The following is an 18,772-nucleotide window of genomic DNA, read 5'->3' as shown; positions in this document are numbered from 1 at the left end:
ATCGTGACAAACTTTAGAGCATGACACTCCTACATCAGAAATGAACTCCATGCTCAAGCTACTGATTTGTCCTTTTCTCCTTCATGAGGAATTTTTTGTCTTATTAGAGTTTTTTCCTGTATAGCCTCCATTTTGATGTAATTTTATCTTTTGTTAATGAATGTAATGTAAAAGAAGTCCAAGAGACACATGTGGAATATGAAGAGACATATGACGAATATGAAGAGTTACATAGAAGCCCATAGGTTATGGAAGTCAAAGAGTCATGAAGAAACTCAAGATTCATTACCATTTGTTATAAATAAGCCCTCATAACTCAAGAAAATGGCTTGGACCTAACTTTAGAGATTTGGCCTTGGCTTCTCTAGTTGTGCATAAGGGAGAAGATCATTTTTTTTGGAGAAGCAAGTTGTAGCTTCATGTTCCACTATTGGAGCTAGTGTTTCATCAATGTAACAATGTACTTGGATATTTCATTAGTCATCAAAAGATCGTGGAGCCAACAATCTTTCATGCATGTATCATAAATGTTGTAAGACTATTCTTTGATGTTTGCGCTATATGTTGTGTTACACATACTAAAGATAATGAAATATTTCATTGCTTCAGATATGGATATTGTTGAATGGGTGTTGTTATGTGTTTATATGCTTGTTGTTATCTTGTGAACTATTTTTAGGTTAATCAATGAATCTTCTCTTTTTTCTCGTGGGTCTCTCTTGGGACAGTAATAGTACTTTTTTATTAGAGGCTTGTTCTTATCTCTCTCGCTTGGAAGCTCCTTTTACACCTTACACTTGATGCGTCACAAACCTTACATACTTGCTACCCGAAAGTTGTGTGCATAAAATCTTGTGTACATTTTGTATCCAAGGCATTCTTTTAAGATCACTTGCAATGGTGGCTAGAGCTTATATATGGATGGGGATCCTACACCAAAAAATGTGAGGTCTAATTGGGACTTCACATTGGGGAGACACCTTGTTAGTTGTCAACATCCAACACTGTCAACCACTCCTTAAGTATCTAGAGGGTTAACATAGTCGTGTGTGAGAGCAAGTGATGCTTTTCAATTTAAGAATAATGGATGAGGCATGTGTACAAGCATATTTATTGGAAAACAAAGGCCAAAATAAAGGTTAGTCAAGTGATTTGGAAGAGAAAGAGCATCAAAAATATTCCAAGGGGAAGAAGAAGAAGTGGAAGGCAGGAAGATAGAAAGATAACTGCAGATTTTAACCCTGCATAGATAATTTCTACAAACAAATTCTTAATTAAAATAGAAAAGATTCAATGGAAAGCACGCGCATTAACACAAATATTTTATCATGGAAACCCAAAAACGAGAAAACCAACAAGATTTTTTCATATATATATTCTTTACAATGTTATAATACGATATGTCTATGTCAAAATATTCATAAACCATCAATCAATTAAGGTGGATTGTAATACAACCATAGTTCTTTTGGCCAAATCTACAAAGCCATGTGCAAAACCAGCATGTGCCAGAAAAATGCTAAAATAAAAAAAAAAAAACATGCCAAGAAAAGAACCAAAAGATTGCCCAAATATTTTTTTGGCACTGTTCCAAACCTTGTGTAGGGGGGATACTCCCCCCTACATACCCCCCAACTAGGGGGGGATAGAAACCCCCCTAGAACCCCACTATGAGAATGATGCATATAAGTCATGTAAAGAATATAATACCTGCCCAACAACAACAACCACTGTACATTAAAGAAGGATCTTAGTAATCATTTCAACCACTGCAACGTGGTCACACTGTGCAGAAGTGCAGGAAAATGCATTTGGAATTGAACCAAAATTACAAAAATAAGGTTAGGAAGAAAAAATATTATAACTATATATTAAAGTAATCAAGTTAAAAGAAGATCTGGTGTGGATGAGAATATTTTCTACACATCAGTGTAGATGAAGGTGAATCTGAATGGCCTTGATCACTAGGAATAGAAGGAGATGCCCACACTCTTCCACATTAAGATCTAGATCAAGACCAATGTAGATGGTACATTCAGCTTAGTTTAATAGGTTAATTTCATAATAGTGGTTTGGTCAACAAACTTGGATTGAAGGTTTTTGATCAGCCCAACCCATATCCATTGGGTTGGATAAACAAGGATGTAAAGATAAAGGTAACAAAATAGTGCAAGATATTTTTTATAAGTGTTAATTATGTTAATGAAGTATAATTGGATATATTGCCACTTTATATAAGTGGAGTCATGTTTGGAAGTCACTACATGTACATAAGAGAATAACCAATTAATATTTCTTCATCAAGGACGAAAAATCCATCATCATCAATGTGCATAACAAGTCAAATATTTCACTAGTAAGTGCCAACAAGGCCAAACATATGAGTAGTTCAAGTAAGATATGTTTTACTATACTTAAGAGAAAATTATTCCAGTGATGAATCAATAAGAAAAATGGAATCCCTCGAGGGTTGTACTAAAGAGTAGAAAAAACAATTGGGAGATTTTATATAGGCATATATGGGTGTATCCTAGGAGATTAAAGGGTTACCATCCAAGAGGGAAGTGAAGCACAAAATACAATTATTTCTAGAATCTGCTTTGCTAAATATTGGGATGTATAAATAGTCCATTCTTGAAGCAAAATGTGTGAAGAAGTAATTATAACAGCTACTATAGTAGGGTGTGTTTTGACCAAGTACCTCACCTTGTGGGTCAACCATCATAATTGTACTAAATAAGGATGGGAATTGGTAATTATGCATCCATCATAGAGTATTAATTAAGATGACACTAAAAAATAGATATCCCCTACCTAACATTGATGATCTGTTAGATTATTTGTAACATGCAAAATACTTCACTGAGTTGGATTTAAAATTAGAATACCACCAGGTTTGAGTCAAAGAAGAGGACACCTGGAAGATTTCCTTCAAAACTAGACAATGTTTCTATGAGTGGATAGTAATTCCATTTGGTTTATACAATACACCATCTCTATGAGACTAATAAATGATGTGATGCACCCCTATTTACATTCATTTGTGGTTGTTTATATGTATTATATATTGGCTTACAATGCTACTTAGGAGGAGCACATTTCAAACTTGATGTAGGTGCTAGAGACACAAAGGAAGCACCACCTAATAAAAAAACCTCAAGAAATGTGAGTTTCCTAGCAGTATTTGGTGTAATTATTCTATGTGATTGGAGGAGTGGAGTTTAAGATTGATCCTATAAAGATGGAGGTCATCATCAAGCGGTTGGTGCCTAAAAATTCCTCTAAGATAGGAGTTTGTTGGCATAATGTAATACCTATGAAAATTCATAATTTCATGTTGAGCAATAGTTGCACTACTCCATGCCATAACAAAAAGGTGGTAAGAGTTTTCATTGAAGGAAGAGTCAGTATATGGCTTTTGAAGAGCTTAAAATTAAAATAAGTCAAGTACTAGATCTCATGTTACCAAAAATTGTAGAATCAATTTGATGTGGAGATAGATGCAAGTGCATGGCATGGGAGTGGTCTTAATGCAAGGAAGAAGGCATGCATGTTACCATTCTGAATTATTTCATGGGATAACTCTTAACCTATTTACCTATGACAAGGAGCTCTATGCCTTGGTAACAGATGTCAAGAAGTGGAAATGATATCTATTGGGAAAGGAGACCACCAACTTCACAAATGATCGAATATTACTTTCCCCCAAAAAATGCCAATCTCTTTTTCTTATTTATATTTTACTGGATTGATCAGATATGGCAAGGCCAACTATCAAGCTTTATGATTTTATTTTTTTTCTTACAATAAATCTTGCCCAAATGACCCAAATATAGATTGATTCCTTAACTCTTTGGAGCTTAAATTGAATTGCATGAAACCATATGATGTGACTGTATTCTATAAAAATATAGATCTGAGACCTTATGAGCATTGTAAATTAAAATACATCAGATATTTTCGACTTAGATTACAATCTTCAACACCGAAATTCATTATTCACCCCATAAGACCAAGAGCTGGGATGGCAGGCTAAAACAACAAACTATGACACCTAAATTTTGACCACATTGTGAAGCTCAACAAAAATGGAGTTGTATGGGACTTGTAAGAAATTTCCAAGCCAAGTAACACAATCTGTAAATAATGTCAAATTGGAAAGAAAATCTGAGTGCCCTTCAAACCCAAAGAAAATTCATCAAGTAGGCGACTACAACTAGTTCACACAAATTTATGTGGGCTCGGTAGAACTGAGACTCCAAGTGGTGTGGTTGAAAGAAGCAATAGATCCATGCAACAATTAGTAAGAGCAATGATGGAATCACTTAGTATATTGCTTGAGGAAAAAACAATTATCTATATTCCTTTCTTTTATTGAAGTTGAATATGTAGTAGCTACAACTAGTTGTAGTCAGATTTCATGATTGAAACAAAATCTACATGATACGTAAGTTACTTATGATAAACCCATTCCAATCATCTGTGATGACACAAGTGTAATTAGCATATCCAAAAAATCTTATTCTTCATTTAAAAACCAAGCATCTCCCCATAAAGCACCATTTTATTAAAAAACAAGTGGTTGATAGATCATGAAGTTAGAATATGTCTCAACCAAGGAACAAGTTGTTGTTATCTTCACCAAACCTCTTTCCTGATGACCTTTTGAGTATTTAAGGTAGAATTTTGGAGTGATGTATCACTCTTTTCTTCATTGCATTTCTTCTCAAGAAAAGAGGGAAAACATCTAAATATGTACAAAGATTGATATAATGACTCAAGAAGAACCAAGGGTGCTTGGCCTATGCAGCCAAGTGCTCATCTGATCCCCCGGCCTAACGATGTGGAAACATAAGCAATGGGCAAGGTGTAACATGGGGGATTCACTCAATGAATCTTTGATATAGTACATGCATTCGTGGCATAGAAACAAATACCCTTAATTTGACTACATAGTGGAAAATACCTCTAAAAATCACATTATTTTATCCCCTGCCTATATGAACCTAATACACCTTCCCAATTTGAAAAACACCTAATTTCACTTGATATTGTAGGTGTCCATTTTTTCATTAACATTTTTTATACCCCTTTATATTTTTTCAATAACTTTGAGCTCCATTTTTTATACCTACCAATATAAAAACCCTTTACCCCCTATTATATGCTCACTATGTTATGTAATTTTTTCTTCAATGTATATCCCCTAATATGATAGCACGTGGTATGGTATTTCTTCCCTTGTAAAGCCCCCGTGGCGAGTGGTAAGCCCACATGACATTGCAAGGAGATGATGCGGCCCAATTAGGTTATTACGCATGGTGGTGACGTTATAGGATGACACATGAAACCCCGCGGACATGGCACGTTGCAGGTGGATTTGGCCCCTTTAGGTGACTAAGTGGCACTTTTTGAGTCACACATGACAATATCGTGGTATGAAATGTGGTAGAAATATGACATGGGAGATGATGTGGTAGTAACATGATAAAGATGATGTAGCAAAATATTACACATGGAAGGTTCTCATTGGATGTTGAAGATTAAGCGTGGCACTCGTAGGACTCGCATCAAGGACTAGTTTTGCAAAGATTTTTGGTGCACTTATCCCTTGGATAAAATGATGGAGAACTAAAAAATGAACCCAAAAATAACATAATGACAAATTAAAAGTCATTCGGGAATCTGTGATCCAAGAGTCCAACAGTTTGTCATTGGGTAGTCTCAGTTCCATAAATATATTTATTGACAAAAGATATTTATTTAATTAATTATTACAAGATATGTTTAATTAATTAATTATTACAAAATATATTTATTTAATTAATATAATTTATATTATTATTAATTATATTTTATTTATTTGTGTATCGTGTCAAGGCCCATATTTAACGATCTGAGAAGATTACGGGAAATGCAGACGCTTTTTCCATTCAATCTTCCATTTCCAATTCAAATGGAAAGGCCGACGCATGATAACAGTTGGAAAGATCGGCCCGGCACAATACTTTCTATCTATATAAATCCACTCCACTCCACCACATTTAAACAAGTATATCACCACTCAAATTGAATTCAATTGGTGGGTTTGGATTTTTATTTCGATATCTTTAAGGTGGGTCTGGTCTGGATTTTTATTTTGATCGAAGGGTGTTTGGAAGCTGTGGTTCAAGAGAAAGCAGAAATAAAAGCAAAGACGCATCAATGGCAGTTGCTGCTGCTGTTAAGGTCCAATTCCAAGAAAGCAGAAATAAAAGCAAAGACGCATCAATGGCAGTTGCTGCTGCTGTTAAGGTCCAATCCCAAGAAAGCAGAAATAAAAGCAAAGACGCATCAATGGCAGTTGCTGCTGCTGTTAAGGTCCAATCCCAAGAATATGCAAACTGCAGTTACTAATAATGGCAGCCACAATATGCAAGTTATTAATAATGGCAGCGAGAATGAATCTCAAATCTCTGGGAGTTATTAATAATGAATCAGCAGGGCCCAAATCTCAGAGGGTTATTAATAACGAATCCGTAGGGACCAAATCTCAGGGAGTTTTTAAGAATGGCAGCCAGAAGGAGAAGGAGAATATACCAGTGGGGCCCAAATCTCTGTATGTGGGGGATCTGGAGAGGAATGTTAGCGACGCCCAAATTCTGGTCCCCGTGGTCAGTGTTCGCATCTGCAGAGATGCCTTGACCAAGACTTCACTCGGATACGGCTATGTCAATTACAGCACTGCTGGAAATGCCAGCGAGGCTTTACGTAGCTTGAATTTTACACCCCTGGATTTGTGCATTTTGAGCAAGACGAAGCAGCACAAAACGCAATAAAATGTATGAATGGTGCGTTGATAAACGACAGACCTGTTTATGTTGGCCCTTTTATGAAAAAGGAAAAGCAAGAAGAATTAAAATTCATGAAAAAGAAGAAGCCAGAGCCACAACAAACAAAATTCATGAAAAAGGAGCTACAGCCGGAGTCAGAGGCACAACAAACAAATGGAGAAGCCAAGTTTAAAAATGTGTTTGTTAATAATTTACCAGACTCCATGAATGATGAGGATATGAGGAATTACTTTGGAAGGTATGGAACAATTACTAGTGTAGCAGTGATGAGGGATGAAGCTGGAAAGTCAAAGTGTTTTGGATTTTTCAATTTTGACAATGCACACAATGCAGCAAAGTGCGTTGAGAGTTTAAATGGCAAGAAAATTGATGGCAAGGAATTGTACATTGGAAAAGCACTGAAAAAATCTGAATTAAGGGGGCAATCCGGAACAAATCTTTATTTAAAGTATTGGATGATAATATTGATGATAACAAGTTGAGAGAGTTGTTCTCTATTTATGGCACAATTGCTTCATACAAGGTAATGAAGGATTTTAATGGACACAGTAAAGGTTTCGGATTTGTCTCATTCTCATCCCGTGATGAAGCATCTCGAGCTTTGGCAGAAATGAATAAGAAAGTTGTCATAGACAAGCCTCTTTATGTTTCTTTGGCTCAGCCAAAGGAGGAGAGAAGAGCAAAGCTACAGTCTTATTTCTCTCAATTGCTTAATCCATTGGGCAATTGAAGAAAACGCAGATGATGCAGCCAGAGTTTAAATTGATGGCAATAAATGATGTCTTGGAAAAGCACTCAAGAAATCTGCAAATCTTTATTTAAAACATTTGCATGATAGCATTGATGATAACACATTGAGAGAACCTTTTTCCTTTTATGCCACAATCACTTCATGCAAGGCAACCAGGGATTTTCATGCAAATCTCATTCCCATTTTCCTTTTACCCCACAATCACTTCATGCAACGTAATGAGAGAAGTCCCATTCCCATCTTCTGATGAAGCATCCCGAGCTTTGGCAGAAATGAATAAGAAAGGTGTCCTCCGTAAGCCTCTTTATGTTTCTCCTGCTCAACGAAAACAAGAGAGAAGAGCAATGTTGCACTCACATTTCTCCTAGTTACCTAATCTAGTTGGCATGGCACCAATTGTTGTTGCCTGGTGCTTCCAGTCCTAGATTATATTTAAATGATCTTTGCTAAATTGGTTTATTTCTAAATTTACATGATAAAATAGATGAATTCAAAAAAGCTTTAGGAATTTTTGCAATTTTTGGGTGGTTTTTTGTGTTCAGTTTTAGTGACTTTCCACGCATCATTTTGACTTTTTTATGGTCTTGTGGCTCATGATGATTAAGACTATGGCTTTGTAAAAAGATAATTCATATCTTATTTAAACTATGATTACACTTGTATTTTTCTTCTACCCGTTATTTTGAATGGTAGAAAAAGATAATTCATACCTTATTTAAACTATGATATTTCCATACATAATTTCTGTTTGGTTTTTTCACTACACACTAGAAGTTACAATCTATAATAAAATTATTGAATAAAACAATTTTCCTAACAATATTTTAATATCATTGGATTTTACTTTTACTTAACGAATTCCAATTTATAGCTAAACCATCATCATTCACTCTTTTGGACCCTTTGCACGCCCACATGTAGTTTTCTATCCTTGGCATTAATACAATTTCGATTATATTATACATCACTATTCAATTCCAAAAAAAATATAAACATATAGTAAGTTAACTCACATAACCTTGACACTTTATAGTTATGAAAGTTATGTAAAGTTTTTGATTATGTTTCCATGTTCATTTTACTCAGAATTACCCAAAATATTTTAAAAGTAATTATGCTGGAAATTTGTTGATACTTGATAAAGTTTTCATTTATTTTTTTGCAAACTAGTTTTAATCATAAATTACTTTTTTAAATATTTGTTGAACTCTTCAAATGTCATTATATCAAACTTCACTTTGTACCTCTATGAAGTTGGCTCCATAGTCATACCTTATAAACGAACATTCAATGATATCACATAGTATTGTGATCTCTATGGATGCTTGTATATTTGTAGATGTTAGTTAGGTCAATAAAATATTTATAATTTGATGAATAACATGTATCTATTAATGTGATAATGTGATCTAGGTACTTGGTAGATGCACACTTAAAATGCATCTATTGTGTTTATTAATAATATTATTTATATTATAGATAAATTTCACATCTCTATATATAGATTAAAATCATGGTAATATATGTAGTCATAAAATAGCATGTTTATGAATATGCATGATTAATATTTTAATTTATATACTAAAATAGATCTCAAATATAATCTCTTTATATATTAGTGATTTCCTTATTTAGTTGATCATTACAAAAGGAAAAGTATTAATTACTAAAATATTTACGAAAATTACAAAAAAATAACAATATATACCTTTTTTTCAACATCTCATATTCCAAATACTATCATTTTTACTATAGTTTCTCTCTCACACACATGCACACATACACACCGAGAATGCATTTTGAAGACCTCCATTCATTTAAAGATGATTTTTGAATTAATAAATACACACATTTAGACTTTTTCCTTGCACATAAAAAAATAAAATGATCTAATCCCTCTAATCAGTTATGTATGGGGGAATAAGGAACCCCAAAACCAACCCATCTTACACATCACCTTGTAGCTACATGTTTATTTAAGAAACATGGAGATCAATATACCAAATTGAGTTATTGGATGCATACATCACAATATCATTCAGGTTGATGTTTATATTTTTTTCATTCATTGTGGTTACATGTTTATTTAATAAAAAGAGAAAAACATACTTGGAGGAAGACACTTCTTCTATAAATTGTTTAAATTTTAACCTATATTAACTGAAGGCTTGGTACTCTAGTTAGCGAGGGTGTTTGGTTGTTGTGTGTGTAATTTCTACGTAAAAACATGGGAATTTCAACTACTCAGAGAACTCCACTCTCAGATTTATATTCTTTTATGTAACAACACATTTTGATTAAATAAAATTATTAATTTTTTTTTGTTTGCGTGACCATAATTGAATTACTCCTTCTTTGTGCTTTTTTATTTAGTCATTGAATTAATTAATTTAATAAGAAAATTCAAATGGCATAGGATGTGTGCTTTGTAACAAAAATCCAGATTCTATAGATGTTGTGAAATCTACACAACCTAAGTTGCATCGAGTGGTATTAGTGCGGGATTTGTTTTGAGATTTGCACCTTGGATTTGCTTTGTGTAGCAAGGTACCAGGAAACCTTCTTCAATGGTTACGCAGCAAGAGTGCTCAAAGTAAAAGTTGGGTCACAAAATCTGGGTTGAGGGCTATGGATGTTGGTGAGACATTTACGGCTTGTAAAGATGTGACTGAGGAGAAGAGGAACAAGATGAGGAGGTGCAGGAAATAAATAGCTAGAAGAGTTAAGACAAATAATAAAAGAGTTGCAGCATAGAAGAAATGGAGACACAAAAATAGATTCATAGATCGAATAAGAAATAGATGAAGAAAAGGAGGTTGAGGAGAGAGAACCAACAATGAGGTTGATTTTAGATATGAGAAAGAGAGGAAATGCAAGAGTTTAATTTTCATGTTATGATGGAAATTTGAGAGCTGATGTGCTCATCGATTGGATTGGGGAACTCAAAAGACACTTTGCGTATGAAAATGTCCAGGATCCAAATAGGGTGAAATTTTCCATGACAAAGTTGAAAGGCCATGTTGCACTATGGTGGGATATGTTGTAGAAATATGGAGTAGATAATCAGGTATGGAATATCAAGACTTGGAAGAATATGGCCACGAAGATCAAGGATAATTTTTTTTCATATTGATTACCAACAAAATTTGTATAGACAAGTCCAAAATCTAAGACAAGAGGAGACCTCCTTTCGGCAGTACAATGAGGACTTTTTCAAGCTATAACTTTGATCTCGTATAAAGGAACTAGAATTCCAAAAATTCGCAAGGTATGTGAATGGATTGAAGGTATGATGAATCCTATCACATTTACTTGAAAATAGAGGAAAAGTTGAATAGAAAACACAACATAAAGGCAAAGGAAGAGGTTTTAGAGGCAAAGGTAAGGTAGGGACTACTAGAGGGACTGAAAAGGAAGAAGAATCCACTAGTGGTTATGGTGGTAGAGTTGGAAATAGTACTTGAAGAAGCAGACAAAGTCTTAAAAGAGGAAAGGGAAAGTATGTTGTAAAAATTTTGAATAATTTAACACATATTCACAGAGATTATCCTGATCATACAATTATAAGCGGAACATGTATAATACATAATCTCCTCTACGTTGATCATCAATTTACAGAAGCAGAAACATTCACAGGCGTACATAGAAGCATCAATCACACATATCAACACAGTATTTTCCCGGGGAAAGCATCTCGCTAAAAACCCCAACTATCTGTATATTATAGTGATTGAATCATGTAACAATACATAGTACAATACTCATCCCAAGTACTCAGTACTATCTCCTCATGCTACACACAATACAACTCAGATTTGATCTCCAAATCTCCCTCACTGCTTGCCTGCCTCCACAGCTCAATACCTGCTCAAGAACTGATGAGAATGGCTTACCAAACTCATATTTGACCTGAAAATAATCACTCACACTCTGTTGGACGTGAGCACAAGCTACAATTCTTGATATTGGCCAATTCGTTGGCATACTCAATCCCTCTGATTGTGCAAATCATCATGCACAATTATAGTTGCAACTGATAGCAATCTGATCCTCTAACACCTGTCCCTGCTGAACTGAACATGCACTGACATGCAACTGAGTTAACTGAGTTAATAACTTGTGAATTAATTAATAACTAATTCACGCAACTCATCTCTAGTCTATTTGCCAGTTAGACTAAATACAACCAGTTTAACAAAGCTAAACTGAACACAACTCCATCAACTACACCTCCAGTCCACTAAACTCAACTCACTTGAGTTCTAACTGAAGTCCTGCATGCAAATATTAGTCATCCCATAAGTAACCACATATTTCCTTCTGGGATCTGCATGTACCACAGTCGTAGCTCATCCTTAAGTGCTCCAAGAGAATAAGACAAAGTTTATAGTCTAAATATTATTATGAGACAATAATATTTGACTTTTCTATTTTTGACAGCCAATCTAAAAATAGACTTTGATCACTCACACTGTGATCACTCACACTGTGGTCACCCACACTATGATCACCCACACTGTGATCACCCACACTGTGATCATCCATGCTGGGATAAAAAAATAGAACTTGCGCCATAATTTTCCTGCGGGCCCACTTAGTGAAGGCGACTCTTTTCACTAAGCTCCATCATCTTGTTGCATTCTCAACAAGCATTTCTTGTTGCACACTTTTCAACACTCCCTCTCAACAAGAAAGGCTTCGTCATAAACCCGATCCGGTAACTTTGGAATGTTCTCCATGCAACACATCTGGCCGGTCCACTTACTCTCTCATCAAAGTCTCTGTTGGGCTAAAAACATCCTCTGATGCTGAAGCATTACCTGCTGCTGACAAGTGCTCCCTCTCTGACATCTACGCTACTACAACATCTCCATGCATATCGCACCATTTCACACCTCTCTGTGCCACCTAGCACTATGCAAAACACTTGTGCCTCTCGCATTGCTGCAGCCTGCTAGCTATGTGCTGTCCTAGGATTCCCTGCACTGTCACTCTCTCTGCCGCTCCATCCACATCTGTCTCTACCCAATCAATCAGTTCCTGCTACTACACATCTGGGGCTCCCGTAGCAAGGTCTCATCCAAGAGGTTGGGTACCTCAAGGATCCTACCCCTCCTCCTTGGGATAATCAATCCACATCACCCCACCTCCTACCTGGAGGTATGGCTGCATGCGATCCCTCAGCCCACCTGGCTCGAAGTTTCCCCCTACTAGAGGTCTCTGGACGAGTAGATGCCTCTACTCGATCTCCACTCAGCTTCCCATGTTGTGGCTGCTCCACAACCTCCTGAAGCTGCTGCACGAATCATGGATCCTCCACAATCGTCTGAGACTTCTTCTGGCTCTGCATGTTGAGAGGTAATATACGTTCCCTCTCAACCACCATGTCTCCATCAATTGCCTCACTGCTCAAGGCTTTGCATGCATCTTGAACCTCAAGAGCATACAGGTTATTGACCCGTGAACCAATCTGCTTCACCTGTCTAGTGATGATGTGTCTAAGGAAAAACTTTCCCTTACTGAAGACTACATCATAGCCTCTGTCTTCCAACATCGCGATTGACACCAAGTTTCTCTTCAGTCCTGGTACATACTTGACATCGGTCAAGATAAGGCGAGCTCCATGCACCCTCTGAAAAATAACGTGCCTACACCTGAGACACTATACTTCTCATCATTACCCATCCCTATGAGTATCTGGAGATCTTTCTCCTCCAAAGTACTGAACACAATTTTGTCACCCGTCATGTGGAAAGAAGCTCCACTGTCAAGAAACCAACCACTTCCCATCATGGATGAAACCATGCATGCAAAGAGTGTGAAATCCAACTCAAACTGTGAAGCAAGTGCCTCACCTTCAGATCCTTCCCTGGATCCCTTCTTGGACTTCTTCTTTGGGCAATTAGTAGCATAATGACCCAACTCATGACAACGAAAGCATCTCACCTTCACCTTGTCAACCTTCTTCCCATCATTGGAAGAACTGGATTCGGAAAGAGAAACCTTCTCCTTCCCCTTCTTCACCTTACTCGCTAAGGCACAATTCTCCTCATCATGCATAGATGAAGAACTGTCTCTAGTGCGCCATCTAATCTCCTCCTGCATCAAATCCGACCATAGTCATTCCCAATTTGGCAGTTTCTCCCTTCCATTCACCTAGTCCTGGTAGCTATGCCAACTCTTAGGAAGGTCAAGGAGTGCTAGACTCACCATCCTCATCCGATAGTCACCCCCACACTTCCCAGCTCATCCTGGCATTGGGTGAACTTCGTGAGATACTGGGGCATACTGTCTCCATTCTCACACTGAATGTTTCTGAGTTTTATCTCTTGCTTTGGAATTAAATTCGAATTCCTCCAGCTCAAAACTCAACTACTTCTGATCTAGAATTCGTGAGAACAAAGTATTTCTTCTACAGAGATCAACTATATGGGCATTCACCAGATATCTCACCTTCCAAAAGAAGGATGAATCCAGAAGCTACCTGGCTTGATTACAGACTCTGCCTGAAGAAATAAAATGTAAACACTTTCTGAATAATAGATCCGATGATCAATCCTCGCTTGATATTATGTGAAAATCTATTCTACAAATCAAGCAACTCTAATACCATGTAGAAAATTTTTCTACAAATCATCTAGCTCTATACCATGTAGAACTTCTTCTACAATTATCTAGCTCTGATACCATGTAGAAATTTTGAATAATTTAACACATATTCACATAGATTATCCTGATCATACGATTATAAGCAGAACATGTATAATACATAATCTCCTCTACGTTGATCATCAATTTACAGAAGCATAAACATTCATAGGCGTACATAGAAGCATCAATCACACATATCAACACAGTATTTTCCCGGGGAAAGCATCTCGCTAAAAACCCCAACTATCTGTATATTATAGTGATTGAATCATGTAACAATACATAGTACAATACTCATCCCAGGTACTCAGTACTATCTCCTCATGCTACACACAATATAGCTCAGATCTGATCTCCAAATCTCCCTCGCTGCTTGCCTGCCTCCACAGCTCAATACCTGCTCAAGAACTGATGAGAATGGCTTCCCAAACTCGTATTTGACCTGCAAATAATCACTCACACTCTATTGGACGTGAGCACAAGCTACAATTCTTGATATTGGCCAATTCATTGGCATACTAAATCCCTCTGATTGTGCAAATCATCAAGCACAACTATAGTTTCAACTGATAGCAATCTGATCCTCTAACACCTATCCCTGTTGAACTGAACATGCACTGACATGCAACTGAGTTAACTGATTTATTCTATAGTTGCATTATGAGTTAATAACTTGTGAATTAATTAATAACTAATTCACCCAACTCATCTCTAGTCTATTTACCAGTTAGACTAAATACAACCAGTTTAACAAAGTTAAACTGAACACAACTCCATTAACAGCACCTCCAGTCCACTAAACTCAACTCACTTGAGTTCTAACTGAAGTCCTGCATGCAAATATTAGTCATCCCATAAGTAACCACGTATTTCCTTCTGGGATCTGCATGTACCACATCCATAGCTCATCCTGAAGTGCTCCAAGAGAATAAGACAAAGTTTATAGTCTAAATATTATTATGAGACAATAATATTTGACTTTTCTATTTTTGACAGCCAGTCTAAAAATAGACTTTGATCACTCACACTGTGATCACTCACACTGTGGTCACCCACACTGTGATCACCCACACTGTGATCATCCATGTTGGGATCAAAAAATAGAACTTGCGCCATAATTTTCCTGCGGGCCCACTTAGTGAAGGCAACTCTTTTCACTAAGCTCCATCATCTTGTTGCATTCTCAACAAGCATTTCTTGTTGCACACTTTTCAACATATGTAATTACTTTTTACCATTGTGGAGTTGAAGGACATAAAGGATATGAGTGCCCAAAAGGAAAAAGTTTAGGGAGAAGAGGTGAAGCTAAAGCACAAGTTATTCTACCTAATAAAGCTTCTGTTACTGGCGAAAATGCGACCATGCTTCAACAAGAGCAAGTAGAGAATTTAATGTTTCATGGAGTGTTTCTCAAGCCTAAGAGGAAGATAATGGAAGAACCAGAGAAAAAAAGGAAAGTTTTAAAAACTAAATGTAAGCTCCAAGGAAAATGTTGTAACTTGGTTATATTTGGAGGAAGTACAAAGAATTTAGTCTCCATTTAATTCATGGAAAAATTGAAACTCAACAGTTTAGTCCATCCAAACCCTTATAGAGTCGCATGGTTACAAAAGGGACAACAAGTGGTTGTGACTAAGAAATGCTTGGTGAATTTTCAAATTGGAAATCTTGAGGAGAAAGAACTATGTGATGTGGTTGATATGGATGTATATTGATGGGAAGACCATTGTTGTTTAACAAAAAAGTTCACCATGATGTCTGGAAAATACATATGAGTTCAAGAAAGATGGAAAATGGTACAAACACACCCCTTTGTTGGAAAACACAACTGTAGGAGGAAGTTGTGGAAGTACCAGCATTTGCAACAACAAGATCATGTTGTGTTAAACCAAGTATTTTGTACATGATGTAAAAAAGAAAAAATTATGTTTAATAGTGATTCCAAAGCTATGCCAAAGGAAGTGAAATTAGGAACCATCCCGAGAAAAAATAAATCCTTATTAGATGAATTCGAAGAGATTGTTGTTGATGAATTTCCAAGAGGACTATCTCTCTTGAGAAGTATTTCTCATCAGATTGACTTGATTCCTGGATCAAGCTTACCAAACAAGGCACATTACAGGATGACCCCAATAGAGAATGAAGAAGTAAATAGGCAGGTATATGAGCTGCTTGATAGAGGATTGATAAGAGAAATATTGAGTTGATGTGTTGTACCAAGAATATTGACTACAAAGAAGACATGTCAATGGATAATGTGTACAAATTCTAGAGCCATTAATAGTGTTATATGGGATTTACGATTGCGAACAAAATTATTTCCCCTAGGTCTATGTCTAACTCCGATGTAGGGATGGATAAGATTCGAATGATTTATCCAAGGCAAGTAGTTCTAACAACTTCTGGAAGCTCCTGGAAGGTGAATCCCAAGAGCAGGGTAAGACCTTCCACTATGTGTGGTTGCTCTTATCCATCTTGTTGGTTACAGGTGAGTTGCCTAAGGATAATCAGTTTCCTTCCCTGACCAGGATTGGCCAGAGGCAGCAAAATATGTGTCTCTATGGGCGACGAAGGATGCTACAAGAATCCGAGAAACCAAGATCTTCTGGATACTGATGGAGGCAAGCATACGACTGTGGATCAACAAACAACTGTGCCTATCCACCTCGGTATACGACAACCTAAAGAACTTTGCAGACTTTAAAGTAGATATGCATAATGTGTATATCAAGGCACAAAAGGATCCAGAATAGAAGTGGACCACACTCCCCTTCATTGCCATAGATGACATTGTGTTCGTGGTGCTCGATACATGGCCCCCGGAATGGTGTGCACTAGATGTGGTAGTGCATGACGAAACAGAGATTCAGAAACAAAAGGTTGCCGCCAAGTGGCTAGCACAACATAAATGGAACGAACAACTCGCTGCGGATGTGCGGGCGTCTCGAGAGGCAACAAAGGAAGCAATAGCAACGGCCACTAAAACACAGGAAGAAAGATGCCCGGACATAACCACTGAACAAGGGACAGACGTGACAATGGAGGGCGCGGAACCTAGCACCACCTCGACACAATTGAAATGAGCGCGCGCAACAAAACGAACACGGTCACAGAAGAAGACCAAGGCTTCCAAGTTGGAGGGGGAGCCTATTACACTGACTGAGGGTGACTTATATGACATCGGTGACACAGTTCGCGAAGTCACTAGGGAGGCACTCCAGGAGGCCATGATGGAGTAGCAGAATGTGTTGGGGGAGCTCAGGGCGCAACTCTAGGAACTTCAGGTGCTAGCCCCATAGCCATCAATGGTATCGAGGGATATGGGTACATCAGCAACCGAGAAATGGTTGCAAGCCAAAATGGAAAATACCATTGCTCTGCTGGAAGGAGCACTGACAGCGGCCAATACGAAGGACAGAGCTACGATAAGCTAGCTCAAGGGACTTGGTTTAAACTTGGCTGGCATGCCGCGAGAAATATTATACTAGTGGTAGGATGGAGCAACCACAGAGCTCTGTGCTAGGGAAGGATGTGCAGCCTAGGTTCTCAGTGAACAGCGAATCAACATCGAGCAACTGAGCCTCCAATGCAATGAAGCCGTAGCACAAGCTCAGTAGTTGGAGAAAATCGTTGAGGAATCATGTCGCCACATCCTCGAGCTAGAGATTACAACAGACTTACCAGTGGGTATCCGGATCCACAAACTGGCCAATGGATTCAGCCAGGCATAGGAGGAAGAAACAAAGATCCAACTGGACCTCAACCTACAGATCACGGAGCTGAGGCTGAAAGCGCAACCCTCTACCCTGCAGGAAGTCAGAGAGCAGTGGAACCATGACATTCAATTAGGACTGGAAGCAATAGAGTGTCCCATACAGAAGTGCACCGGCTTGTTAGATCATTTACTTGTCATGCTCACTTCACTATAGGAAGACCCAATGTTACAGCGGTTAGAGACAGAAGCACGGGAGTTGCAACAGGCCTATGACAATGTCTAGGGGACCACACAGACAGTTGCCATTACTCAGCGACAGGCCAAGATGAGGGAAGCCCAGGCTCTCAAGGCACATGTTACATTGCGCGTCAAAAAGAAGCAGTGCTTAAAGAACGCATCTAACCTTGGCTCGAGGAAGCATTCACGGTCATAGCCAAGATTGAGGGAAAGTTGGCACACATGTAGGGCGTATACCCACTCAGGCAAGGAATCGCACTCGTCAATGATTCGAATTGGATCCTACATGAACTCTTTAAAAATCATGCCAAAGTTTCAAAGCCTTACAAGGATCAAAGCTATCAGAGATATCCTCATGATAGTTGCAATTTGTGATTAGCACGAAGCAACGAGGACCTTCGGTCAAGCACGCAGACCATTGGCCCATTGTAACACATGCTGGCACAAATTGGCAAAACCAGAGGTCAATTCAAGAAACGGGGGCAGTTGCTGATATGCGATTAGTGACAAGTCGCTAATCACATATCGCTGAGCAAACCCCTCAAAGAAGGAAAAGCCCCAAGCGCTTAGACCCGAAAATTTATA

The 18,772-nt window shown here is 37.6% G+C and overlaps 1 pseudogene; it reads left to right on the top strand.

Moving 5' to 3' along the window:
• Nucleotides 1-6,823: 6,823 nt before the first annotated feature.
• LOC149145894 (polyadenylate-binding protein 4 pseudogene) lies at nt 6,824-7,563 on the top strand (annotated as a pseudogene).
• Nucleotides 7,564-18,772: the final 11,209 nt, after the last annotated feature.

Source organism: Pinus tabuliformis, chromosome X (assembly GCF_031772625.1).
Source record: "Pinus tabuliformis cultivar Carrire ecotype Pingquan chromosome X, CPIR1, whole genome shotgun sequence".
NCBI lineage: Eukaryota > Viridiplantae > Streptophyta > Pinopsida > Pinales > Pinaceae > Pinus > Pinus tabuliformis.
Note: the sequence above shows the minus strand (reverse complement) of the source record. Positions and strands in the feature narration are given on the sequence as shown.